This window comes from Indicator indicator, chromosome 15 (genome assembly GCF_027791375.1).
Source record: "Indicator indicator isolate 239-I01 chromosome 15, UM_Iind_1.1, whole genome shotgun sequence".
In the NCBI taxonomy this organism is placed as follows: Eukaryota; Metazoa; Chordata; class Aves; order Piciformes; family Indicatoridae; genus Indicator; species Indicator indicator.
Window position 1 is genome coordinate 10,157,903 of NC_072024.1, and position 27,021 is coordinate 10,184,923.

Genomic DNA, 27,021 nt, shown 5'->3' on the forward strand with positions numbered 1-27,021 from the left:
GAAACAAAGACTCTGACAAGGCCTTTAATCATTAAATCAGTATAAACAACATTATAATACATTAGACTTGGAAACAATAGAGCGTGATTATGCACCAATTAAATTAGTAGTGACAGCTTTCAAAGAGTAGGAGAAAAAGGCAAAATATATTCCTTACTTTCAGGGGTGATTTTTTCTAGAAGTAAAGACAGATAAGCTGTAAGCACTTTCTGTCTGGGAACAAGGAACACCACCTTTCCTAACACAAGGAAACCCATTTCACAAGAGGGAGCTGAACCTGGTCAGCTGTGAGTAATAAGCAACAAGTTAAAGTCAAGTCCTCCTTAAAATGAAATCCAAGAAGTATGCACTGGAAAAGATTAATTACAGCCACTGTGCCACTGAGCAAGAGCTACCAGCCTTCTGGCAGCAACTTGAATTTCATTGTTTGGGAAAATGAAAGCCTTCACTCGGCTGGGGAGCAGCATAACACCAATTCATAAACAGGAGTGAGACAAACTGTATCTATTCATGAGTAGCATTAATACCCTTTTGAGCGTTCTTACAATAATTTAGGGTTGCTATGCAACGCACAGGTCCAAACCTGATTCCAGCAACGGCAAGGAGGCAGATTATCTGCTGGCTTTGGTAGGACCTGGAGGGCCCCTGCGCAGGCACTGATGGACTGCACCCAGCACAGTATCCCAGGTGCATGTTTGCAAGTGAACTGGGGCTAAATGCAGAGTGGGCACCCTGACCGCTGCTCTGAGTGGCTGTGTTTCTATCCCAGTGAATAATAGCAGTTGTGGAAACAGAAACGCCTCCCAGTCCAAACTCTTGTCATACGCAACACTCATCAACTTGTCAAGATATTACCTTCTACAGATGAGCTTAATTCACATGTTAATAACACCCAAAAAAAAAAAAAAAACCACCACCAACAACAATAAAACATAAAAAACCCCATGGTGTAGGAGGGAGAGAGGAGACTGAGGAAAAAGTGGGGAGGAGACATCTGAAATTTCCCTTTGAAAATCTTCTCATAATTGGGAATTTTGAAATGCCTCAATAAGTTCAAAATAAATTCCACCCATTAGTTTTACTCACATTTCATGGCAGGACTCTCAAGTTATGCACCAGCTTTGCATCTTCTGGACACAGGTGGCTGCATTTTTCTCATGACAAATCTTGATTGTCGTAGTTTTAGGGTTTTTTTGTCACCAAAGCCCCACCTGTGCCTGCAAGAGCCAAACACACCATAGAGTCAGTGCTTCTCCCTGCCAAAAACCTGCAGCACGATGCTCAGCGAGCCAGCCCACAGCTCTGCCAGGATTCACAGGGGACACACTCGCTTCCCAGTGCGGAGGAGGTGGCTGGTTGCAATTAGAAACTCAGTGTCTAAATGCAGTGGGGATAAAAGAAGCAAAAGCAGAAATGCTGCTCTCTTAGCTGCAGGAGGTGGAAAAGAGAGTGTCACTGATGTCTTTCTTGAGTCACCAGGGCTGCAGAGGAGGACCAGGCTCCAGGAATGGTAAAAAAACTCTGGTCTGAACATCCCCTACAAGACTGAGGGGTTGCCCTTAACCTGATGGGATCCTGTCAGTCCTCCAGTGAGATACAGCTCCTGTGCTGCAGCAGCCACACACAGACACACTGACTGCTCCCTATCTGAGTATTCCTATCCCCATCACAACCACTGCTTTCTTCATTCTCAGCTCTGCTTACACCTGCATGTAGGAATACAGCAACGAGCTCTTGCCTGACCCTGCCACACTTCCCTTTTCAGAGCACAGATCTGGGATTTTCAGTGCATTCTTGTTTATCACCTTTTGCTTCCAGATGCTGAACTCTCCTTGTTCGAAAACATCTATTCAATGGTGTGCAGGCATGTTCCCACAATGACTGGGCTTGGGGTCAACATATGGAGAGAACTGGGTGGAGCAAAGCCAGATCTGGTAGGAAAGCTGCATCCTTTCTAATACCCATTCAGCACCAAAACCTAACTAAATAAATGAATAAATAAATATCAGTTTGGTCTCCAACAGCAGCAGCCAGCAAACTCAACCAGCCCACACAGTGGCAGGTCCTTTTGCTTTAGACCATCCATAGCATAGCAAAACATGTAAGGCTTGCAGGAGTAGTCCAACAGTTCAGCTTATGAGACAGCAGAAACCAGTATTTTCTGTATTTAATTACTTTGTAATGATGACCTGTGTCATTAGTTCAGCATTTGTGTTTGCCACAGTGTTCCACTGTCAGGGCTGAAGTAAAACTAAAATTAAAGCTTTCTCCTGACTCTTTGTACTTGGCCACATCACATCCTTGCAAAGGTGCCTAATCAATTCATTTGTGCATGAAAGGACAGATAGTGTCCTTCCCGAAGGGTCCCTCACAGCACAGTCAGCATGGGAGCAGAGGTGACTTGGAAAGTGATAATTAAAAGAAAATTTACCCAGGACTCTCAGGGTGAATACATTTAGAGAAGTGTGGGCAGAGGTCCCTCTTCTTCCTTCTCCTCCTTTGCAGGGCTCACAGCTGGGTATTTTCAGAAGCTAGGCAGCCTCAGAATGGAAGCCCTAGGGATGCTCCTGAGCACAGTCAGGGATGCTGTCTGGAGGCCCCTTTCCTCTCTGCAGTTCTCTTGCCCAGGCTGTGAGAGGATGTGGACCTATCAGATCCATCAGGTGCAAGACACTCAACTTTAGGAGCCACTGAAGTCAACTTTCTGACCTTCTAATATGCATCAGTTAAACAAACTGATCATAGAATAACAAAGAAGTATAACCAGTGCCAGAAAAAGTCCTGCAGCCAGCAAGATTCTCCTGCATATTTTATCCTATAATCCACTGCACTAATACTTAACCACCACACCAAGCAGGTGGAAGTTTGAGGGCCATTGAGCACTGTGAATTTTCCCAATGCATCACAATTACCAAAACACCTGTGCTAAATAACTTTGCGCTGAGCCACTGTGAAAATTCACAGAGTGCTCAATAGCCCTTGAAATTTCTCATTTCTAACCAGCAGCGGAGAGACTGAGTGCTCACACATCACACCCCAGCACAATGTACATAAGGACACCAGTTCAAGACCCTCACAAAGGCCCTTTTCTCCTCTGCTGGAAGTTATGCGGTCCCTGTGATTTTCAGGCTGCTCCTACTTTGTCTCCACAATTACACTCACTTGGAGATTGTGAACTTTTGTGTGAGCAGGCTCCAAACCCCGCCAAGCTCCCCAGCTCACCTGTTCCTCTTCCCAGTGCAGCACACCTGCCTATCTCAGGACTTTCCTTTTCTTCTGACACAGCTGGGACAGATGCTAAATTAGAGGCAGAAAAACCTCTTAGATCATGACAGGCTAACCCCAAGATCATGTCTGGCATTCCTGCACTCCCCATCCCATTTCCATGGGGACACCAGAGAGGAACTAGAGGCTCAGTTTGACTCTACACACAGCTCCAGCTGAATTCTATTCTGAGATGCACAGAGCAGGGGAAGGCTCAGTGGATGGCCAGAAACTTCAGCTATGGTAGAAGACATAAAAGACTACAGAAGCTGCTGATGCATAGGGTGGGAAAAGAGGGCAAGAACAAATTAGAGGGGTTTCAGCAGGCAGAAGCAAGAAGAATGGGAAGTTGATAAACCTTCCTTATAGTGGGGAACTAGAAACTTACAATCTATTTAGTTTGTCCCTGGGAAGGTTAAGAGGTGACTTGAGAATGGTCAGTAAGTTCCTACATGGAGAGAGGAGTAATAAGATGAGGTTCTTTAATTCTGACAGACAAAGGCATCTTGACATCCAGTGGCTGGAAACCAAAGGCATTTCTTCAGAGAAATAGAACTGTTCTTGGTGCAGAAAAGTTAAGGTAATTAATTAACCACTGAAACAATTTACCTGAGGATGCTCCAGATTCTCTGTCACTTCAGCTCTTTAGATTGGACCTCTGTGGCATATCTGAACTCCATCAGAGCATCTGGGTTTTAAAAATGGGGAGGAAGGGGCAGGGGGGTGTCACACAGGAAAAATCACTGGTATGAGCTGTTGTGAGCTCCTTCTGCATAGCTACTCCAGAACTGGAGATTTTTGGAAGTCATACTGCAATAGTAGCCAGGTGCTGCTGTGTTAGATACAAAACCAGAGGGGAAGTAAAAGCACAGAGAAGTGAGAATGATTTGGAAAATACAATGCAGATCTCCCTCAAGCCTTACAGGGAAGCCCAGGGCTGTGCCCAGCCCCTGCTCTCTAACACTTTGCTGCTCAGAATAGAGCAGATCACAAGAAAACCAACTGCTCATAGATGGATGGAGGCTGAGTGCAGCCCCTCCGTGTCTCGGTTCTACCATTCCCAACAAAGGCTATGAATGTTACAGCTCATCTTGTTGGGCTGTGATTTCCACAGGTTGGGTGCTCACCAGCCACTTCCAGCTCACCCATTGGACTGGAGAGCGTCACTTTGGTCTTGCCACTGAGGCTAAGCACATTCCTAAGGAACCATTCCATTTAGCAGCAATGCAACACACAGCAGCATGGGACTGCCCTCAGCCAAGGGTCTTTAACCTTAGAAAGAGAGGCTGGAAGCAAGAGTTCAGATTAGAAATGCATGTTAATAAATTACCCTGGTTATCCACAAGCAAAGGCAATGTTCATATCATCACTTCCTACAGCTTCTCAAGGCAGCTGATAGCATGACCTCAGCTCCTCACTCATCACCTATTTGTAGCAAGTTGCCATGATAATGAAGCTGAACTTCTGAAGCAACCTACTGATAGAGGAACTACAAACGCAATTTTCAGGGTTGCTTAGCTCAGTCACTGCATCCCTACCAACCTCCAGCTGAAATCCAGATCATTTTTTAAGAGATAACATTTTAGAAGCCTTCAGCTTTTATGCTGCATTTTATATTTTAGAAAAACAATTTTTTTGAGCCCTTGACACAAATAAGCGGTAAATTTCAATAGCCCAAATTTAAACACATTTTAGAGTTAGTGATGGCCATGCAGGCTCTTCCTCAGGGCATGCACAGCCTATGCAGGCTCCAGCAGCATTGCCACAAGCCAGGCTATTCCCAGCCTTGCTGTCATAGTGAATCCTCAGGTAACAGGACTACACCACCTCAGTGCTCTTCATAAATTGTTACACAACTGCCTAAGCAGTAAAGCAATTTAATCTTTCCACATATTTTAGTGTATTTGTTGATGGCAAACAGTAAAAAAAAAAAAAAAAATACCTGCTGTACATTGTAGACTTATTTCACTGGTTGCCCAGAATTTATTTTTCTTTAAGCAACTCTAAATGGGTGATGTTGTAATCAACCACCAAATAACTACAGCTGTGTCGGTGTGAGCTGAAATTCCCCCCCCCCACCAACAATAACCAGGCTAGCTCAGTCTGGAAGCAAATGAAAAGCTGTATTTACAAGCAGAGTCTACAATCTACGATGAAATGCAATGAATATGTACAAATATACAAAATTCACAACATTTACAAACATATACAATCCACAGAAAAGCACAACCGATCTCCCTTTGCTTCCCCCCAAGGGGACCCTCCCAAAGGGGCCTCTCTCTCTCCCAGGAGGTTCCCCCCAGGCCCCCCCTGGACAGAGAAGCAGAGTTAGTTAAGCAGAAAGTTGTTAACTTAGCTGCCAAGGTCAGTACGTGTTACCTTCAGCCAGAAGAGAAGAAGAAACAGCAGCCAGACAGCCCAGCAACTGCCCCCACTGCTGAACACAGAATGTGCAGAGTGCCCACTTTGTTTTGGGTAATAGTTCTTAAACATTTCTATCTATCCAATGGAAGTGTTTAGAACAATCGTTATTTTGCTTTCTTACACCCAATAGCGACTTATTTACACTCTTTCACTTTCTCTGTTCTGAACTTTGCAAAGAAAAATTAAAAAGACAGTTTCAAACCATCACAACATCATTGCAGCCGAAGACCATTGTAGACTCTCCAGAAGTCCCATGACTTCACTATGATACACAGAGAAGAAATCATCCAAATCCCATTATAATTATAACAAATCCAAGAGACCTGAACCATTAGGTCAATGTCAATACAAGTGACTCTCAAATATCTGAATTGGAAGGCTTCCACAGATGCTATTCCCTCTCCAGGAGTGAGAGACCATTCTGAATGTCAACGGAAGGTTGTTTTGTTTTTAATTTGCATCTGAGTTTTATTTGGCTGGCTTCTAAATTATTCTCCCCTCCTTTCTGATTAGGAGAGATTTCACATCTTACACAGAGGGCTCTCAGGCTCCTCGTTTGTTCAAGACTTTTTAAAAATAAAATTAAAACCAAAAAATCCCAAAACAAAACAAGTATACACACACAGAGAAAAAAAAAAAAAAACAACTCTCACATCTGCAAACAGAAATGCAGGAAGGCAGCCAAAAATCAGATCATGAGCATTTAACTGTCGCTGCATTTCACTGTGTGCCTGTACATGTCTTGTATAAAGACAGACACCCGTATGCTCCATGTCCCCTGGAAGCAGACGAGTACACATCCTTCATTCATAATTGATGGTCCTGCTTTTCCAAAAGCACTAACAACTGCATCTGCTTCTGTCTGTAGAGGATTTGACCCTCAAGGTTTGGCTTCAGCAGGTTAACGCTCTGCCTGCAAAATAGCCACCTAGGACAGGCTGGAGCCAGGCTTTATCACCTGGACCCCAGATGTGTCCAATCCAAACACAAATACACTTGTTCTCTGAAATCGTTGCTGTCTTTGACATCCCTTTCAAGTGCAGTGGGCTTGGCCTCCAAACACCCAGGCTTCCAAGGCATTTAGGACTGGGATTAAGACCTCCTGAAGCCTCAAGCAAGCTGAGAGCCCTCAGCACCCCTGCTGAACTACATTATCTTAAGCCATCGTATCGCTCAGAGGCCAGGTGGACGCACCCCATCATTAGCACAGAGTTGCGCCTTCACCAGTCGGTCAGCGCTGCAGCTCTCAGCTGGACAGCAGCAATGCTTCTGGCAGGTAGGTTGCTACTAAAAGGCATCAAAAGCCACCTGGAGTTGCGCTGATTGGTTTTATTTGCTTGTTACCCAGCTCATGGAGTGAGATTTGCCTCCAGGATTTTTTTTTTTTTTTTTTTTTTTGCTGAGACATCCAGAAAGAAAGCTTCCCCAAAGCAGGCTCTCTGCTGCCAGAGGACTCCAGTGAGTTTTTGGGGTAGTTTAAAAGGACACAGAGCTGTTGAATGTGGACTCAACTTGAAGTAAACTCCCCATTCATTTTTGGGATGACTTTAATTTGTGCTTCTCACCATGTACTATGCCTTTTGGTCCCCCTCAGGAGGCCTCTCAACAAGGAAAATAAAACCTTGGCTGCACTAGAAAGCAACAAGGATTCTAGATGTGACCTAGGAGAGCCCTCTGTGCTGGTGGCCCAAAAGTTGCTGCAGACAAATGCTGGCAGTTGCCTGCAAAGGCAGCCTTCATCTCAGCTTGGGACATCGTCTACCACTGTTCATCATGCCCCACCTTGGCCATTTGTCATCCAATAGACAACCCATTATATTTCTTTATTGAGACATGAGGAAAAAGAATATAAAAAATAAGGTATGTCTTACAAACTCCTTAGACCATTCCCTTCTCCCAACAGCTACTATCCCAGAGATGCTCATGGAATTTCACCAACAATGTAATCTAAAAGGCTCTACGGATCACAAATTGCCTTTAAGGTCATTCATTCTGAGAACAGCTCTTCATTATCAGAGGCAACGAAAGCCTGGGACAAATACTAACAAAAAAGTCCCCTCACTGAAGCAGCAATTTGAAATGTGCCCTGAGCCATGCCTATAACCTAGAACTTTTTTTCCCATAGTTATTCTGCAAGTTTTATTTTACTTTCCCACCCATCAGTTGAAGGTACCCCCTGCAGCAATGACTGGCCATAGGCACGCCAATATTTCCTTCTTCACTTGCAGGAAAGCATTGTGCGGAGGGGAGATGCCCAGGGATAACATCCACCACTGAAGAAACAAAGCTTCTCAGTCAAGAAGACCCCAAAAGTGTCTAAAAGACTCAGTCAGAAGAAGAATACACCTTAATATGCTTGTTCTGCTTTTACCTCTGTGTGGCCTGTTTCTCAGTTTGCATGGTTCTTCCTTACTTTGGAGCAATTAGTGAAAACCTCTGAAGGGATGACCTGGAGGGAACAAAGCTGGAGAAAAAAGCCTAGAGTATTTGCCAAACTAACAAAAAAAAACCCTAAAACAACAACAACAAAAGCAACCAAGCCAAACAAAGAAAGAAGAGAAAGGAAAAAAAAAAAAAAAGGAATAAAAAAGCATCAAGCCAAGCCAAGTCAAATATCAATCTACTTTTGTGTGCTTTGTTTCATTAAGTTTACTTTATGATTCATTCATAACAAACTGGAGTGGATAATGAGTACTTACATCACAAAGCTCTGTCCTCTGTATGCTTAAGAAATCATTCATGCTCCTCAGGGAAGGATTGAATAACAAAAACAAAGCCCTTTCATTTGCAACAGTGTTTGGTGGTCTAAGCATGAGTGAAGATCTCTCAAGCAGTGCTGAACTGATAGCTCTAGCAGTGAAGCACTCATGTCACTGCCAAAGCAGTGAAGCCCTGTGGAGACAGCCCAGCCCATTGCATTCAGGTCTGCCAAGATGTCCTGAAAGCACATCTCTGAACACGTGGTGGTTTTGGAGAAGCTGCCTCCCAGGCAGATGGCCCAGGAGACACCCATGAACCAATAGTCTCCTGGAGGACACTGCCAAGCTTGTTTTAAAAGTCACAGGATGGCAAATGTCAGAGGCTGTGGAAGTCTAAGCATTTAACTCATTGATCTTGGTGATGCTCCTTCAGCTCAGGATCAGGTCTAGCTCCACCAGGGATTACCCAGGCCACTTTCAATATCACAGACCAAGATCTCCAGGCTTTACAAACACAAGGAAAACAGCCTCTGTCACAAGGTGCTCACATTTGAGATTGAATGTGTCAAGTTGACAAACACACAGGGGAAGCAAGGAGAGGGTGACATCATATCAAAGCAGAACAGGCTTTGCAGATGAGTTCATTTCCATGCAATACCAGCCTCTCTTACCAAGGAATTCCAGCATCTTTCTGGTTTATTGAACTTAGTTAATAATTCATTCGTAGTGATTCTACAAGGAGTCAGATCTCTATGAAGGCATTAGACTTCCTAAACTTCAAGACTTCTAAATGCTAATCCCTGGCTGTACCTGTCACCTATCTCCTTCAGCCAGCATCATGAAACACCCAAAGGAGGCACAGAGCCATCACACTTCCCCCTCCCACCCACTGCCCTGCTTGCAGGAGTTGTTTCAGTAGCAATAACTGCTATGATGGAGAGGGCATCTCCCTTATGACAGGCAGCTAGAAATGAGATGATCAAGCAGAAAAAAAGCACCCAGGATTGAACTGCAGGCAAGCTGCAGGTGTTATCACAATCACAAGAGTTTGGCAAACCACAGGAACAGCACATGCTCCTAAAACCAGAGCACAGGCTTTTATACTTTCATTGCACATCTGTGCACGTGTCTCAGCCCCACCCCCAGGAATTTTGAAAGTATGCTAGAGTCACACAAAGCCTTTGGTTGAAGATCCCAACACTCAGCAAAGTGGTGAACAGGATCACAACCCACTCTGCTCTCTCACAGTGACTAGACCAGCTGTTGAGGAAGAAGTTGTACGGTGAGAGGTGACTCAGGGGGATGCTTCAAGGCACTCTGGCCATTACAGAGTTGGGGAACTTGTCCCTGCTGACTACCCTCAGCTATTTATTTGGTGAATCCCTGCCAGATATGCAGGAGATGAAGCCTAGCATGCATTTCATGCTTTTTGAAGGTAGCTCTAAGGACAGGAAGTCGAAGTCAACAGGAAAGATTCCCACTTCTGCTGACTCCAGCAGATTGAGGGGGTTTTTAACATGTTTCCTTCTCTTATTTTCTAACAATTTCCAGTTCTGCAGGAGCTTCAGTGTAAGAATACAGATTCTTTTCCACTATAAGACCCCAGTAACAAAGAAGCAGCCCTTATTGCACCCTGTATGTTCCCATCTCTGCTGAAGCAGAATTCTCCTGTAGAAGGGAAAGCCATGCAAGTTTACCAGCTTTTACTTCTCTGTGCATCCTGTTAACAACACACATTACAGTTTCCCGCTCATTAATCCTGCAAAGGAGGTTTACAGTGTATTTAAAATGCTTTCCCTCCTTTACCAGCTCCCTGCGGTGCCGTCCAGTATCTGATCTGGAGAGCAATCAATAAACAAAAGCTCCGCCATCCGCCAGAGCTCCTGGCTGCCCGAGGAGCACAGCAAAGCTCAACCTGCCGGTTCATTATACAACGACAGCAGTCGGCTTTGGCGCAGCTCGCGGTGCCTGATGCCGGCTGTAGATGTTCGCGTTTGAGCAACAAAGCGGCGTCGGCCTGGGAAGTCAGCAGGGCTAGAGACGGATTCGCTCGCTGAGCGCTGGAGTTCCCATCACAGAGCGCTGGCGCCAACCGGTTGCGTGCGAGTCGACGGCCGTGTCATCATTTTAATTGCTCCAAACAGCGAAGGGGCGGGGTGCCTGGCTTGTCAAGGACATTGTGTGGGAAAAGAGACATTATTAATCTCTCCGAAGCCTAGCTGGTGAGCAGGTCCTGAAAACAGCTAAACAGTGAGCAAAACACACTTGGCAAGCGGGCAGGCTGCCATGGCAAGGAACAGCATGGGCCGTGGCTGAAAGGGAGGGTGCTCCTGTCTGGTGAGCTTTTCACAAGCTGTTAAATAAATAATGTTAAAAAGCCTGGCAAGAGGGAGCATAAACAGAAGGTGCTGCTCCATCTCCCAGAATTTTCAGAAAGAGGAATATATTTTCTTGTGGCACCACAAATGTTCTCTGTGGACCCCGAAGCTGACAACATCAGCAATTGCTTGTGCCAATGAGTTGTCACCATCTCTCCCCAGAGCCTGGCATGCAGGAGATAATGAGCATCCACTGAGCTACCAGTGAAAAGAGTTGCTTGGCTAGCCTGAATCAGGACTGGAGAGCCTGTGGAAACAACAAGGACCATGTAGATGGGTTCTGCCTGCTTCTCCCAGGGGTTCATGCTGTCTGGTAGATCTATGCTGAGGGGCACAGCAGCTACTGAGAAAGAAACAGGACACAGTTTGTAGGTAGCTGAGAAAAAGGAATCCCATCCAGAATGAGGTTTCTAAATGTATTTGAAATGAAAACCAAGTTAACTGTCCAAAGGTGTGGATGCTACACGAATGAAATTTGAGTGGCAACTAGTAATTTTGTTTTCAGACTTCAGAGTTGTTTTGGGAGGTTGGGGGTGGGAGGGTGTTATTGATTTGTTGACGTTTGCATAAAAGGCAGGAACATCATCAGAACTGGAAGCACTGAATACTCAGATACTAGGAGCAGAAGGGACAGCACCCTGGGACAACTGCACACAGGTTTGCCAGTTCCAGTGTGAACTACAAACTGTGACTCACTGTGATCAAAAAAACATATTTGGATATTTCTGTAGCACAGACTCAGGCAATCACTCTGAAGGAAGCACACCACAGAGCCAGACCTTTCCTAAACAGCACACTGCCTTTTGCTAACAGCCTTAAATCCTTCTTAACCACAGAAGTACAAGAAACAGATTTGGAAATAAAGGAAGATGGTGGTCACAGCAGGGGATAGTATTATCCTAGGTGATCCTCTCCAAGGAGTGCAGCAAGGATCATTAGAGTGCTTGCTTGTCCTAATTTAAGCCTCCCCAACTCTACCAGGAGCCCAGCTGACCTGCTGTTACCAGGTAGGTAAGCACAGAGCTGAAAGACTCATTACCCTAAGCTAAGGCATTGCAGGTCACTGTGCCTCCTAAGAAGTGAAATGACAAAAGAGTTCCAATTTTCCTGCTTCCTGAGAGCAACAACCATTTTGCATATAGCAGGTCTCATCTGAGCTATTTGGCCAATACAATAAATAGCCAGCACTAACCAGCTGCCAGCTTAACACTAGCAAAAATATTATTTGCCTTTTTCAGTTCTATTTTTAAGCACTGACATTATGAGGAAAGACACAAGGGACTTAAATCTGTGGGAAGTGTTTTAAGAGAGAACATATTTCTTCCACCTGCGTTTTCCAGATAACGCTCTGATTTATTCCCATTCATTTTTCTACTGTAATACCCACCCAATGAATGGGACCTTAGCAGGGACTGGGCAGAGCCACAGACACCTCTCACAGGTAGCTACAGCATCCTCCAAATGTGAGTCTCTTTTCAACTACTGAAAAGCTGACTCCCACAGTTTTGCATCTCTCTCTTAAGCAGCTAAGTGCTTCCTCCTGGTGTCCCTCAGGTGATGCACTTCACACTTGATCTGTCTCCATTAGCAACTTGGCTTCTTCTAATAGATGTTTGTTTAGGGTTTGGGGTTTTTCCCAAGTCATAGAGTATTCAGATTGGCAGATGCAGCCTAGAAACAGTCCCAGAAAGTTTAGTGGTAAATGGGCACAGAGGAAGTAATTAAAGTAAAGGGAGTCCTGGTAGAGATGAGACATGCAGAAGAACTAGGCAGCCCCATCAAAAATGCTGCTGGTGGCCAAAGACCTGTCCTGAGCAGGAGGAAGAGGGCCCTAAGTCTTTTGCAGAAAAGCCAGGTGCAGCTGTAGAGAAGAGCAGCTGCCCTCCTAAGGTAGCATTTTAAAAAGACAGATATTTATAGACCTTTTCCTTAAATTCTCTGTGTTCTATGACTGTGCTTTGCTGTATTTTTGCTTGAAACAAGGCTGATGCTCCAGGCCAAACAGTGCTGCCAGGAAATGACACCTCCCCAGAGACAGTGCATAGCTGTTTGTCAGGGCCTTTTCACACTTCCCTAGGAAGCAGCTGGTGCTGCCCACACTCTGAGAAAGCCTCCCAGAGCTCATGAATCACTGGTTTGATTAAGCCTGGCAATTCCTACCAAGCTGGACCATGACAGACATGCTCTGGAACCAGAAGGTGCATAGCAAAGTCTGGGCACGGAGTTCATAGAATCATAGAATCAGTCAGGGTTGGAAGGGACCACAAGGACCATTCAGTTCCAACCCCCCTGCCATGGGCAGGGACACCTCACACTACATCAGGCTGGCCAGAGCCTCATCCAGCCTGGCCTTAAACACCTCGAGGCATGGGGCCCCAACCACCTCCCTGGACAACCCATTCCAGGCTCTCACCACTGTCATGGGGAAGAACTTCTTCCTCACTTCCAGCCTGAATCTCCCCACTTCCAGCTTTATTCCATTCCCCCTAGTCCTATCACTACCTGATAGTCTAAAAAGTCCCTCCCCAGCTTTCTTGTAGCCCCCTTCAGATATTGAAAGGCCACAATAAGGTCACCTCGGAGCCTTCTCTTCTCCAGACTGAACAATCTCTCCTTCAGTCTTTCCTCATAGGAGAGGTGCTCCAGCCCTCTGATCATCCTGATGGTCCTTCTCTGCACAGGCTCCAACATGTCCATATCCCTCTTGTAATAGCGGCTCCAGAACTGGACACAGTACTCCAGGTGGGGTCTCACCAGAGCTGAGCAGAGGGGGAGAATCACCTCCCTTGACCTGCTGGCCACACTTCTCCTGATGCAGCCCAGGATCTGGTTGTCTTTCTGGGCTGCAAGTGCACATTGACAGCTCATGTTGAGCTTCTCGTCCACCAGCACCCCCAAGTCCCTCTCCTCAGGGCTGCTTTCTGGCCAGTCACTGCCCAGCCTGGATTTGTGCTTGGGATTTCCTCGACTCAGATGCAGGACCTTGCACTTTGTCTTGTTGAACCTCATGAGGTTGGCTTGTGCCCACCTCTCCAGCCTGTCAAGGTCCCTCTGGATGGATCCCTTCCCTCCAGCATGTCTGCTGCACCACACAGCTTGGTGTCATCAGCAAACTTGCTGAGGGTGCACTCAATGCCACTGTCCATGTCACCGACAAAGATGTTGAACAAGACTGGTCCCAGGACTGATCCCTGAGGGACTCCACTTGTCACTGGCCTCCACTGGGACATGGACCCATTGACTACATCACACTAGAGGTCTGCAGAGTGTAGCATCAACTTGAATCTCTCTGTCCTGATTAGGCATGTTGAGGCATGCTAACAGGCATTTCACAAGAAAACTCTCCCAGATTAATAAGCTGGTTATGACCATTACTGAAATGGCCCCAGGACCACCCTGCTGCTCCCGGGATAGCCTTTCTCATTCACAAAATCTGTGCCACAGCTCTTCTTCCCTCAGTGTGCTGCAGCAAAGCAAAAGCTGGAGAGCAACAGACACCCCTGCAGTGAGGTGCTGCATCTGCCCAGTGCTGCATCTGCCCAGTGCTGCTGGCACAGTGTTTGGGCTGGGCCCAGAGCCCTCAGAACCTGAACTTCCAAGACTCCCTTCTGTGCTGAAACTCTCCCAGTGCCTCAACCTGTGTGGTGGTTTGAAACTGTCTTTTTAATTTTTCCTTGCAAAGTTCAGAACAGAGAAAGTGAAAGAATGTAAATAAGTCACTATTGGGTGTAAGAAAGCAAAATAACGATTGTTCTAAACACTTCCATTGGATAGATAGAAATGTTTAAGAACTATTACCCAAAACAAAGTAGGCATTCGGCACATTCTGCGTTCGGCAGTGGGGGCAGTTGCTGGGCTGTCTGGCTGCTGTTTTCTTCTTCTCTTCTGGCTGAAGATAACACACTGACCTTGGCAGCTAAGTTTCTGCTTAACTAACTCTGCTTCTCTGTCCAGGGGGGTCTGGGGGGGAAGCTCCTGGGAGAGAGAGGCCCCTTTGGGAGGGTCCCCTTGGGGGGAAGCAAAGGGAGATCGGTTGTGCTTTTTCTGTTGATTGTATATATTTGTGAATGTCGTGAATTTTGTATATTTGTATATATTCATTGCATTTCATTGTAGATTTTAGACTCTGCTTGTAAATACAGCTTTTCATTTGCTTCCAGACTGGGCTAGCCTGGTTATTGTTGGTGGGGGGGGAATTTCAGCTCACACTGACACACTTTTTATTTTTGGCGCTCCAACTCGGGGCTCGATTGCTTGTTTGATTTACTTCTGCTCAGATTAGGAAGCAAAATGAAGCTGTTTTGGATTTTGAGTAATTTTATTTCCTCTGTTATCAGTGTGATTGTCTACAGATGGGCTGTTTCCTGCATGATAGACAAGATTGTGAGATATGTGGCATATAAGTCATTTCTTTGGGTTAAGAACAAGTTACTGAATGTTGGTGAATTCTGTTATGGTCTTATTGGGCTAAGAAGCTATGGTAACTCAACTATGGATCTGCTAGCAGACACATATGAGTTTGTTACTCCTCTTACAACTACAGAGGGTCTTTGTAACCAGTGGTACCCTAGATATCTTGTACTAGCCTTAATCTTAATTTTGTTGCTTCTTGGAATAATCATATGGCTACTGATAGCACTGTGTCAAGAAAGACATAAGGCTACTTGCTCTTCCAACTCTGCTGTGAATGTGAAAACCAAGCCAGTAAATTTGGTGGCCACTGTAACCAGAAAGCGTAAAGGAGATGCAGATGCTGCAGGAGATGGTGCAGATGGAGATGAGGGTCCTTCTACTCAGGGTCCCTCTCTCAAGAAAGATCCTTCTGATGAGGAAGAGAGGGTTAGCCTTAAAACTCTGGTAGACCTCTTGAGACCCCACATGGATGATGGAAATGTAGGTCAGGATGTAGACCCTGGTAGATTAGCAACTGCTGGTAGTGCCTCTGAACTCAAAGAAATTCAACGGAGGATTAAAATAGGATTATGGGGACAGCGACCTCAGGATGATGATGATGATGATGATGAGGATGACATACAGTCAGCTAATGCACCCAGACAGGAAATTAGACATGTGAGGAAGGATTACATCAGAGGAGATAATGAGCCAGTCCTGTCTTGGCTAGCCAGGTGTTTTGATATGGGAGCCCCAGCATTGGTGGTAGGCGACAAGTCGGCCTCTCAGTTGGGGATGCTCTCAAAGGATACAGGCATAGACAGGCACCTAGGCAAGTGCATTGGTAAAGTTTCTCTGTGGGCACGCCTCCTACTGGCAGTCTCGCTGAGGTACCCCAGCAGAGATGATTTACCATGGAACCCTAAGCCTTGGACCACAATAGCTGAGGGAATCAAGCGTCTGAGAGAGTTTGCTGTGAGAGAAGTAATGTATGGAGATCATAAGACCCTGAATCCTGATGAAATTCCTGTTGGAACAGGCCTTGCCAAAAAGCTCATTAAGCTTGCTCCTCCTAATTATGCTACTATTCTGGCAAGCAGGATTGTGGCAAGAAATTATGGTGGAGCACCTCCTACTGTTGGCCATTTCACTGACCAAATGAGGCAGTTGGAGGATAGTCTCTGCACGTACTTCTTTGGTTTCAGCCATTGAAACTCTGTCTGGAGAAATGAAGAATTGCATGAAAGAGCTGAAGGAGGAACTTAAAACCTCCATATCCAACTTGATGAAGGGGGATGATTCTAATTCCTCTTCCTCCAGATGGATACAAGTTTCAGCTGTCAGAAACAGACGTGCTCCAAGAAGGCCATTCCAGAATAGGTCAAACCAAAACAGACAGCAGAGGCAATCACGTGGCAGTATCTGGATAACTCTGCGTGATCAGTTTGGTGAGAACATGAACAGATGGGATGGTCAACCAACTTCTGATCTTTTCAAGAGGTTACGGGAGCTGCAGAGGGGCAGATCCCGAGGTAGCAATACCAGGAGGGTAGCTGTCGCTTCCTCAGTTTCCCAGAACAACTCTGATAGCTCCAACAGTGATCCTAATTCTGGTGCTGGACATTGTGCCGGCTGTACATGTGGAGGTAATCCCCACCATTAGGGGTGCCCTGCCTTCCGCCAGGGGGAGGTAAGGGATAATGGAGATAACAGAATCTATTGGGATGTGTACATCCAGTGGCCTGGCACTTCAAAATTTCAGAAGTACAGGGCCTTGGTTGACACAGGAGCTCAGTGCACCATAATACCATCAAATTATCAAGGGGGAGAATCTATAACTATTCAGGGAGTCACTGGTGGATCTCAAGAGTTGTTTAAGATAGAGGTTGACATAAGTTTAACTGGGAAGCAGTGGAAGAAACATACTATTGTAACAGGTCCTAATGCACCTTGTATTTTGGGAATTGACTTTCTGAGAGAAGGGCGTTTTAAAGACCCTAAGGGTTACAAATGGGCTTTTGGAATAGCAACTGTAGAAATTGATGGAGGAAAATTGAAGTTGTCCATTAGACCTGAGCTTTCAGATGAATCTGCAGTTGTGGGACAACATGAGATAGAGGATGTAAAGCTGCCGGTTGCTTCTCAAACTGTGCATCACAGACAATACAGAACCAACCGTGACTCTTTGGTGCCCATTCAAAACTTGATTCGTCAGTTGGAGAGTCAGAAGGTCATCAGCAAAACTCATTCACCTTTCAACAGTCCAATCTGGCCTGTGAGAAAGCAGAATGGAGAGTGGCGTCTGACAGTTGATTTCCGTGCCTTGAATGAAGTAACTCCACCCATGAGTGCAGCTGTACCAGACATGATGGAACTCCAATATGAGCTGGAATCCAAGCAGGCCAAATGGTATGCTACCATAGACATTGCTAATGCTTTCTTCTCTATTCCCATAGCAGAGGAATGCAGGCCTCAGTTTGCTTTCACCTGGAGAGGCATTCAGTACACATTCAATCGTTTGCCCCAGGGGTGGATTCACAGTTCAACCATCTGCCATGCAGTGATCCATGATGCTTTGGAGAAAGGTGGAGCTCCAGAACACATTCAGTTCATCGATGACATCATCGTCTGGGGTGAGACTGCTGAAGAAGTCTTCGAGAAAGGTAACAAAATCATTGACATTCTCTTGCAAGCTGGTTTCGCTATCAAGCGAGACAAGGTGAAAGGACCTGCCAGAGAAATCCAGTTTCTGGGAGTGCGGTGGCAAGACGGTCGCCGTCACATCCCAATGGATGTGATAAACAGAGTCTCCACCATGGCAAATCCCATCAACAAGAAAGAAACTCTGCGTTTCTTAGGCATAGTGGGATTTTGGAGACTGCACATTCCTGGATACAGTCAGATTGTGAAACCTCTCTATGATGTGACTCGAAAGAGAAACAGTTTCCAATGGGGTCCTGAGCAACAAGCAGCCTTTGACCAGATCAAGCGAGAGGTAGTCCAAGCGATGGGTCTGGGACCTGTCCGAACTGGTCCAGACATTAAGAACATTCTGTACACGGCCGCGAGTGACAATGGTCCAACCTGGTGCTTATGGCAAAGAGCTCCAGGGGAGACACGAGGACGTCCTCTTGGTTTCTGGGGTCGTGGCTACAGAGGCTCAGAGGCAAACTACACTCCAACAGAGAAAGAGATTTTAGCTGCTTATGAAGGAGTGAAAGCTGCTTCTGAAGTGATTGGAACTGAGTCACAACTTCTTCTAGCTCCTAGATTGCCAGTTCTGAATTGGATGTTCAAAGGCAAAGGTTCTTCACCACATCATGCAACGGATGCTACCTGGTCTAAGTGGATGGCTCTGATAACACAGCGAGCTCGAATGGGAAATCTCGAAAGGCCTGGTTTGGTGGAGGTGATCACAAACTGGCCAGAAGGCACAAGCTGTGCTAAACCTCCAGAGGAGAGAGTAACTCGTGCTGAGGAAGCTCCTCCTTACAGTGATCTGTCTGATGATGAGAAGAGATGTGCTTTGTTCACAGACGGTTCCTGTCGTCTGGTTGGAAACAAGCGAAGGTGGAAATCTGCAGTGTGGAGCCCAACGCGCAGAGTTGCAGAAGCGAGAGATGGAGAAGGAGAATCCAGTCAATTTGCAGAGGTAAAAGCTGTCCAGCTAGCTCTTAACATAGCTGAACGTGAGAGATGGCCAAAGCTTTATCTCTACACCGACTCGTGGATGGTAGCCAATGCCTTGTGGGGTTGGCTGAAAGACTGGAAGAAGAATGGCTGGCAGAGGAAAGGAAAGCCAATCTGGGCTGCAGATCTGTGGCAAGACATTGCTGCTCGCATTGAGAGAATCCCAGTGAAAGTGAGACACATCGATGCTCACATTCCTAAGAGCAAAGCTACTGAGGAACAACAACACAACCATCAGGCAGATCTAGCTGCAAGAGTTTCCCAGGTGGACACAAACTCTGATCCTGATCCTGATCTTGACTGGAAACACCGAGGTGAGCTGTTCTTAGCTCGGTGGGCCCATGACTCGTCAGGACATCAAGGCAGAGATGCAACCTACCGATGGGCTCGTGACAGATCCATTGACATTTCCATGGATGCTATCACACAAGTCATCCATGACTGTGACATTTGTGCTGCTATTAAGCAGGCAAAGCGGATCAAGCCCTTGTGGTACGGTGACCGATGGTCCAAGTACAAGTATGGTGAAGCCTGGCAGATTGACTACATCACTCTACCTCGTTCTCCATCTGGTAAGCAGTATGTGCTGACTATGGTAGAGGCAAGCACTGGATGGCTGGAAACTTATCCAGTTCCTCATGCAACTGCACGTAACACCATTTGGTCTGGAAAGACAAATCCTGTGGAGACACGGAACTCCAGAGAGGATTGAGTCGGACAACGGAACTCATTTCAAGAACAATCTTGTAAAAAACTGGGCCAAAGAGCACGGCATCGAGTGGATATTCCACATTCCCTACTATGCACCAGCTGCAGGGAAGATCGAACGCTACAACGGTTTGCTGAAAACCACTCTCAAAGCCATGGGGGGTGGATCTTTGAAAAACTGGGAGAAACATTTAGCACAAGCAACCTGGTTGGTGAATAGTAGAGGTTCAGTGAATCGAGCTGGACCTGCCCAATCAGATTTGTTGCGAAAGGAAGAAGGTGATAGAGTTCCTGTTATCAGAGAAAAGAATCTGTTAGGCAAAACTGTTTGGGTATTTTCTCCTTCAGGAGAGGCCAAACCTGTCCGAGGGGTGGTTTCTGCTGAAGGTCCTGGTCACACCTATTGGGTGATGCAAGAAAATGGTGAAATTCAGTGTATTCCACAAAGAAATCTAACTTTGGCTGAGAGAGGTTAAATTCAGACTGTTGCGCAGATACAGCATCGCGCCCAAGAGGAGAGTTCATGAGATCTACGGTGCACGAACCCTGAGAGCCCTGAGTCACCTGAGAGTCCCTGTTCCTTTCTTCGCTCCATCTGCGAGGAAACAAGCTGTTTGCTGTTTTTCCTGTGATTTGACTCTTTTGAATCATCTACATCTGAAATAGCCGGAATGGACTATGGTCTTTATTCACCTATTGTTGTAGATATTATTTTAGATTAGATAAATGATAGTAGCAGCCAATGGAATTGTTTAGAAGGGGTGGACTGTGGTGGTTTGAAACTGTCTTTTTAATTTTTCCTTGCAAAGTTCAGAACAGAGAAAGTGAAAGAATGTAAATAAGTCACTATTGGGTGTAAGAAAGCAAAATAACGATTGTTCTAAACACTTCCATTGGATAGATAGAAATGTTTAAGAACTATTACCCAAAACAAAGTAGGCATTCGGCACATTCTGCGTTCGGCAGTGGGGGCAGTTGCTGGGCTGTCTGGCTGCTGTTTTCTTCTTCTCTTCTGGCTGAAGATAACACACTGACCTTGGCAGCTAAGTTTCTGCTTAACTAACTCTGCTTCTCTGTCCAGGGGGGTCTGGGGGGGAAGCTCCTGGGAGAGAGAGGCCCCTTTGGGAGGGTCCCCTTGGGGGGAAGCAAAGGGAGATCGGTTGTGCTTTTTCTGTTGATTGTATATATTTGTGAATGTCGTGAATTTTGTATATTTGTATATATTCATTGCATTTCATTGTAGATTTTAGACTCTGCTTGTAAATACAGCTTTTCATTTGCTTCCAGACTGGGCTAGCCTGGTTATTGTTGGTGGGGGGGGAATTTCAGCTCACACCGACACAACCTGGCAGCAGAATGAAGGGCTACCTGCTGGCAGGGGGCTGTTCCCAGTGTTGTGTGCAATGGGTTAAATAAATGTGTAAGTGCCTTGCTGTGAGAGGCCTGAAGTACTAGTGGTTTCCTCTGCTGCTGAAATAGTCTCATCTTCCCAATTCATATTAAGCCCAAGCTCCATGGATCTGAATCTTTGCTGAGGGGAGCCCTAAATAAGTAAATCCATCACTCTCCAGTGTACAATAGGTCACTGCCCAGCAAGCTGCCATTCCTGCTTCTGCTGGCCGCTCTCTAACAGGCTCATAGTGACATTTAATGGCGAAGGGTACAGATGGGAGCCCCTGCATGTGGGTATCCCAGAGGGGTTGGCAGGCCCTGCAGACAGCACCCCACAGCTCTGCATGCCAGCGGCAGCCGGCGGACACAGCGCTTCACACGGCGCTAAGGACCACGACAAATCGCTGACAGTGCTCTGCTAGTTTGCACCAAGCTGCTCTGACACTCCTGGTTGATACAAGCCCTGATGTGTTAGTGACAGGGAAACATTACTCATTCCTATCCATGAATGCCAAGCAAATCCCTCATCTCCCCTCTGATCTCCTGCCTGCAGTGCAGCTGTGAAAGTGGAGATTACTCTGCGCTGCCAGGACCACCGACCCATGCTGCAAAGGGCAAGAGAAAGAGGGTGCTGGGACATAGCATCCTGCTCCCTTCACGGAAGAAATATCTCTGTAGAGACCAAGCCACTTTGTAGGAATACTTCATCATGATTCATGGGTTGCAGACAACCACTGTAAAGAACTAAGCCACATGCAATGCCTCAGTATGCTGGTATGAATTTCGAACACCACTGTAGACACTTCAACAATCAGGCTGGAGCAAGAGCAGTCTGCTGCTAGAAGCAGGGACTTGTCTACACTAGGGAAGGTGACAGGCATTGAGGGAAAAGGCATGACACTGCCACATGTAAAGTCTGTCCCACTCTATGTGCAACTTAAACTTGCACCCTGAAGTGACCAGACCTGCAGGGAGAGGGAGGATCATTCCAGAAGCTAGCCCAGAGTATGTCCTGGCGGCCCCACAGCTGTGCAGCAGCTGTGCTTTAACTTCCACAAAGCAAATTAGTATCTGAGGGAAACGTTAATGACCAGCTTACAAATTCTCTAGGCCTCTTATAAGACCTGACATGTGCCTTGCTAGTTTTTCTTACTCCCTCACCCTGTAAAGTATCAGCTTTTATCACTGAGGCTACAATCACATTACATCTAGGTATTAATTAGTAAGTCATAAGTTTTTCTCCTCATGAGCTTATAGAGTTCATTCTGGGTCTATGAGTGTTTCCAAGGCAGAGAAGAAAACAGTGCTCTGCAGGAGAGGGAGAAATACCTGGCTGGTTGGCTGAGCTCCCAGTATTTCTCTGGGCAGACCAAGGAACAATCTACAGAGATGTGTTTTGTGTTTTTTTTCTGATGAGGTCCGATGTCATGGCATTTTAGCTGGATTAAAGGTCTGCATTCATGTGCCCCACCTTTGGTTTTCACCAGCTGGTCTCTGCTGTGTAGGGCCTGTGGCTGAATCAATCATTGGTGTACTGGAGCTCCCCCTTTTGTGCAATTAGCTCAACATTTCTGGAACAGCAGCATGGCCTCTTCAGCAGGAGGTCTTTACACACCTCATTAGCCAGACCTTAGCTCCAAAGTGCTGGGTGATGGAAGCCCACCACTTAGGCTGCCTGAGGCCCTGGCCCCAAGAGCTCAGCAGAGCAGTGCAAGACCTCTACTGCCAGTGTAGGCATCTGTTCCAGCCAGGCTGTATGTCAGCAGGAGTCTCCAGGAGGATTTCAATGCCAGCTGCTGAAAGAGTACCATGCAGGGTGGAAATCTGCCCCAAAACCAAAGGGAGGTTTCTGTGGGAGGGTTGGGTCCTCTTCCATGCTGCAAAGGCAGGTAGTTCCCCATCTCCCTGTCCAGTAAAAGTTCTGCCCTAGGGTGAACCTAGGTCATAAGCACAAGAGAAATGTAAACCTTGAGCGCTGAAGAGGGAAAAGGGATCAGACACCTGAGCTTCATTCTGGGAAGGTAGGATGGGAGGTAGGATAAGAGGCATCTGAGAAAGATGAATTTGAAAGAGACAAACTGCAAATGCCCAAGAGCAATTTAAGCTCCCCATCCCACACAGCTCAGTCCAAGAGGGCATTGACCATTTCTAAAAGTCCCTGGGAGAAGCAAACTGTGCAGTGGCACAAAGAAAATCACTGATGAAAAAAGCACGACATACACAAGGGGTGGAGGCATATGGTGCTCCAAAGGCACCTCTCATCTTCTCAACCCCCATCTCCTCCCCCTGCAAAAATCTGTAGCAAAGCACTGTGAAATGCAGTATTCTGTGTAAAGTTTTTGGAATCAAAACCAAAATAGCTTTCATGAAGGAAAGCTGCTTTAAAAGTAAGAAATGACTCAAAGGATGACGCATCCTTAGTGCCTGCTGAGGAACTCCAAGGGGAACCCCAGCCGAGGAGCTCGCTGCATACTGAAGTGCACTGAGCTGCTTTCATGGCAGTGCCTGTGCACAACACACTCCATATCACAGGATAACCTTAAGGGGAATAGCTTTGAAAATCCAGAATTAGACATTGCTATTAGACATGACAAGAGAAGAGATGCTGGCTTTTAATGTTGTTTCTACCCTGAGACAGGTTTGCATGGGTAGGAAGGAATATTGTGTTAGTTTTCATTACTCACCAGGAGAAAAGACATCGAGAGCATCTACTGAGAGCATGTTTCTGCTTCTTGTGGGCATGCATCAGCCTTTGCTGAACTCCACCAGATACTGACAACGTGGGCAGCCTCTGGCCAGTGCTACCAGCTGCTGGTTTGATAGACTGCAAGACCTTGATTGAGTTCATTTTCAGAGGAAGACATTGAAAATTTGAATTCCAGTGCAATTTGTGACAGTAGCTATCTGCCTGGAAACTGCCTATCTGCACACCTCTGTCCTGTACAGGATAACCTCTGCAGCTCTTACCCTATTGGTAACAGCAGAAAGCAGAGATCATTCCAGGAGATAAAGCCATGTTTGTTCTATAAAGATGGTACATGGTAACAATTTTTAATGCCAACACCAGTTTCAAATAAATGACCTGCTGGCAGGTGATTCCACAGGTAGTAAGTACCCTTCTCCATAAATGCTCACAAAAGAAAGAAGGCTGAAAGAAAGATCCTGAGCAACTCAAAACCAGCATCCACACATCCATTCATTTACATATCACACTAGAGGCAAAAACTGTGCCTTATTTGCCAGTGACAGAAAAAGAAACAGAAAAGAGAAAAGGAAAGACTTACTCCTATGCCAAATTATCAAACTGCCAAGGGGTAAATGATGTCATACATCATTCATGCTCTACATACAGCCATCTCACTTCTGTAGCCTCTTCCTTCCTTCCTCTGATCATAAAGCTGTTTGCAAACATAAATGAATAAAACCTCTCACCTCCCATGCAGCTGGTAATTTGTTTTTGTTAATACGTAAATGATAGAGGAAATTAATTAAGGAACAGAAAGGGCAAGAGGCCCAAGATCGCACAGCAAGAGCACTTTAACGGCTACATTCTGGCCACTTAAGAGTAGCTCTTGCATGATAATGCCTCCCTGCTCCCCGGCAAGCACTTGCAATGGACCACAAGTCCTCAGACTAATGACTCCTCCAGCCTAGGCTAGCTTTGCAACTTTGCAACATCGGGGCAGAGAGTTTTTCTTCACATTCACACCATCGCACCTCTGGCCCCTGGTTTAATTATTATTTATACTGAATATAAATAGCAAAGGAGATGATCCTAAGATGAATAATGAAAAGGCAACAGGAGACAAAAAACTGCTCCAGTCAGCTAGTATCCTACCTGCTTCATATTAAACACGACTTAGCTCTGGATCTCTGCATACTAGAGGAGGAAGGGTGAGTTTTAGGGCCATTGCACAATATGAACTTCCCCAATGTATCACACTTACAGAACCTCTGGTGCCAAATAACTTTGTGCTGATCCACAGTGGAAATTCACAGTGTTCAACAGCCCTTGAAATTTCTAATTTGTGCATTCCCACAGAGGAGTGGTGCAGGGGGTGCATTCCTGGCTACCGTACCATGCATTGGACACAGGATCAGGTACTCTTTGGAGCCTGACTGCACTCCCTGAAATTTGTGGCTCTATTTTAATTAATAAGCAGTGTATATCTATCTGCTTCCCAATTTGCATCTAGCACTTCTAACGACAAGAAAATACATCCTTTTTAAATGCTAACCTAGTAAGGGGTATTAGGAAAAGTGAAAGCTATTACATGTACAAATTTCAAAGCAATTAGTCACAGAGGCAGGAGCACAAGCATAAGATTAGTTCTCAAGTCTTCCCTCTCTCATGCTTTCCCACTGGAGCCAGCAGTTTTGTGCAGACCCAGAAGGTGGAAGGCTACAATCAGCACCACCATCACCTATCTGTCCAATTCCCTAGCACTCACCAGGACATTAGCAAGTGCAACGCCCTCCAGGCAACATCTCATACAGCTTTGCAAGGCTCTGAACTGGGCATAGACTGTCAGAAAGAGACTGGCCAAAGGGAAGGACTCAGAACAGGTTTAGATATAAAGAAACAAGAGTTTTCTTTCTCCATTTACCTGTAGCCGACATGATCCCACCGGAGAAAATATCCCCTGTGGATAAAATACTAAGTGAGTGCAGAAAGGGAACACAAATAGCTAAATTCTGTTCATGTGAAGATTTCTTCCCCTGACAGTGTTATTCTAAATGCATCACTGCATATTTGCAGTGGAAGATGGAAGTACTTCTGGCATTAAAGATAGTGACATTCTTAATTTATCTCACATGTGGGAAGGTGCATGTGGGAGGAGTGTGAGTGGCTCTTAGGAATATGTCCTGTGTAGTTTATTAAAGAATAGTACACATTTCCCCTGGCATTTTTTTTAATAAGGCTCAAAATTGTAATAGAAAATTCTTTGCAAGAGTTTAGAGAAAAATAACTAAGGGAAATAAATCTCATAGTGTGCTCCATCTTGCAGGAATTTTGAGTACTGGCTATATATATAAAGAGATTAAATTATTTTAAAATGGAATCAAAATTATTCTGCTTCTACAACACTCTTGAGCAGTTACTCATCTGCTTTCTGATCTGAATATCTTTCGATTTTTGATTGTTCCCAGTTCTGAACAAATCTGTGCCTATGGTTGTGTTGTGGAAATGAAAACTTGTGCCTGAATAGCCTGTGAGCTGTGCCTCCATTCCTTGGGGGGGATCAGACCTGGGGAGGATCCACCATTCCAGAGTTCATACCAGACTCCTGAGAGGGAAAGGTGCACCATTTGATGCAAATTTCCCAGGCCAGTTTTCTCAGTGCTCTTTTCCTCCATACACTGTGCCATGCTCTGTAGCCACAGAGGCTGCACCTTTTGTGCACAGCATCAAACCAGCCTCCCTTCTATACCTGGAGTTCTCTGGCTGGGAGCTACTAGTCTGGTACCTGCTGCAATCAGCAGTGGTCACCAGTCCTGTGGAAGACAAACACCTGCACCACTGGCCTGTTCCCAGAAGAAGGAGGAGCATGGTTTTCAGCATCTGAAGGGACTCCTGCTGTTGTCTATTCAAATCTCTTTCAGCACCTCCGGGCCCTTGCCCGAGCTCTGGCTACCCACCAGAAAGAGTTATCTCTGCATAGGCATTTCAATAGCCACTCACAGCTATGCTCTGAGCCTGGATCCAAGCCTAGCCCTGCACCCTCAACGATCCACACAAAACCATTGCATGAGCAGGGCAGGGTTCCTAGCTGAAGGTGAGCACATGCAGAAGTGCCTTCCAGCACCCCAGAGGCTGCTCAAGTTCCTCACAGGAAATTGCAGAGTAAAGGTACTACAGGGCACAGACAGGGGTCCAGATCCACCCCCAAATACAAGAGCTACAAATAGTCTATTTTCTTCTGTCTGACAATACATTAGCAAACCTATTTTTGTTGCCTGTAGATGTTCATGGAAGACCTAGAGATAATCTGTTATTGTCAATAGAAAATGCAATTCAATTCCCTAAAAATATCAGGAACAGAGGCTATGAAGAGTTTGTTTTTCCCCAGTAA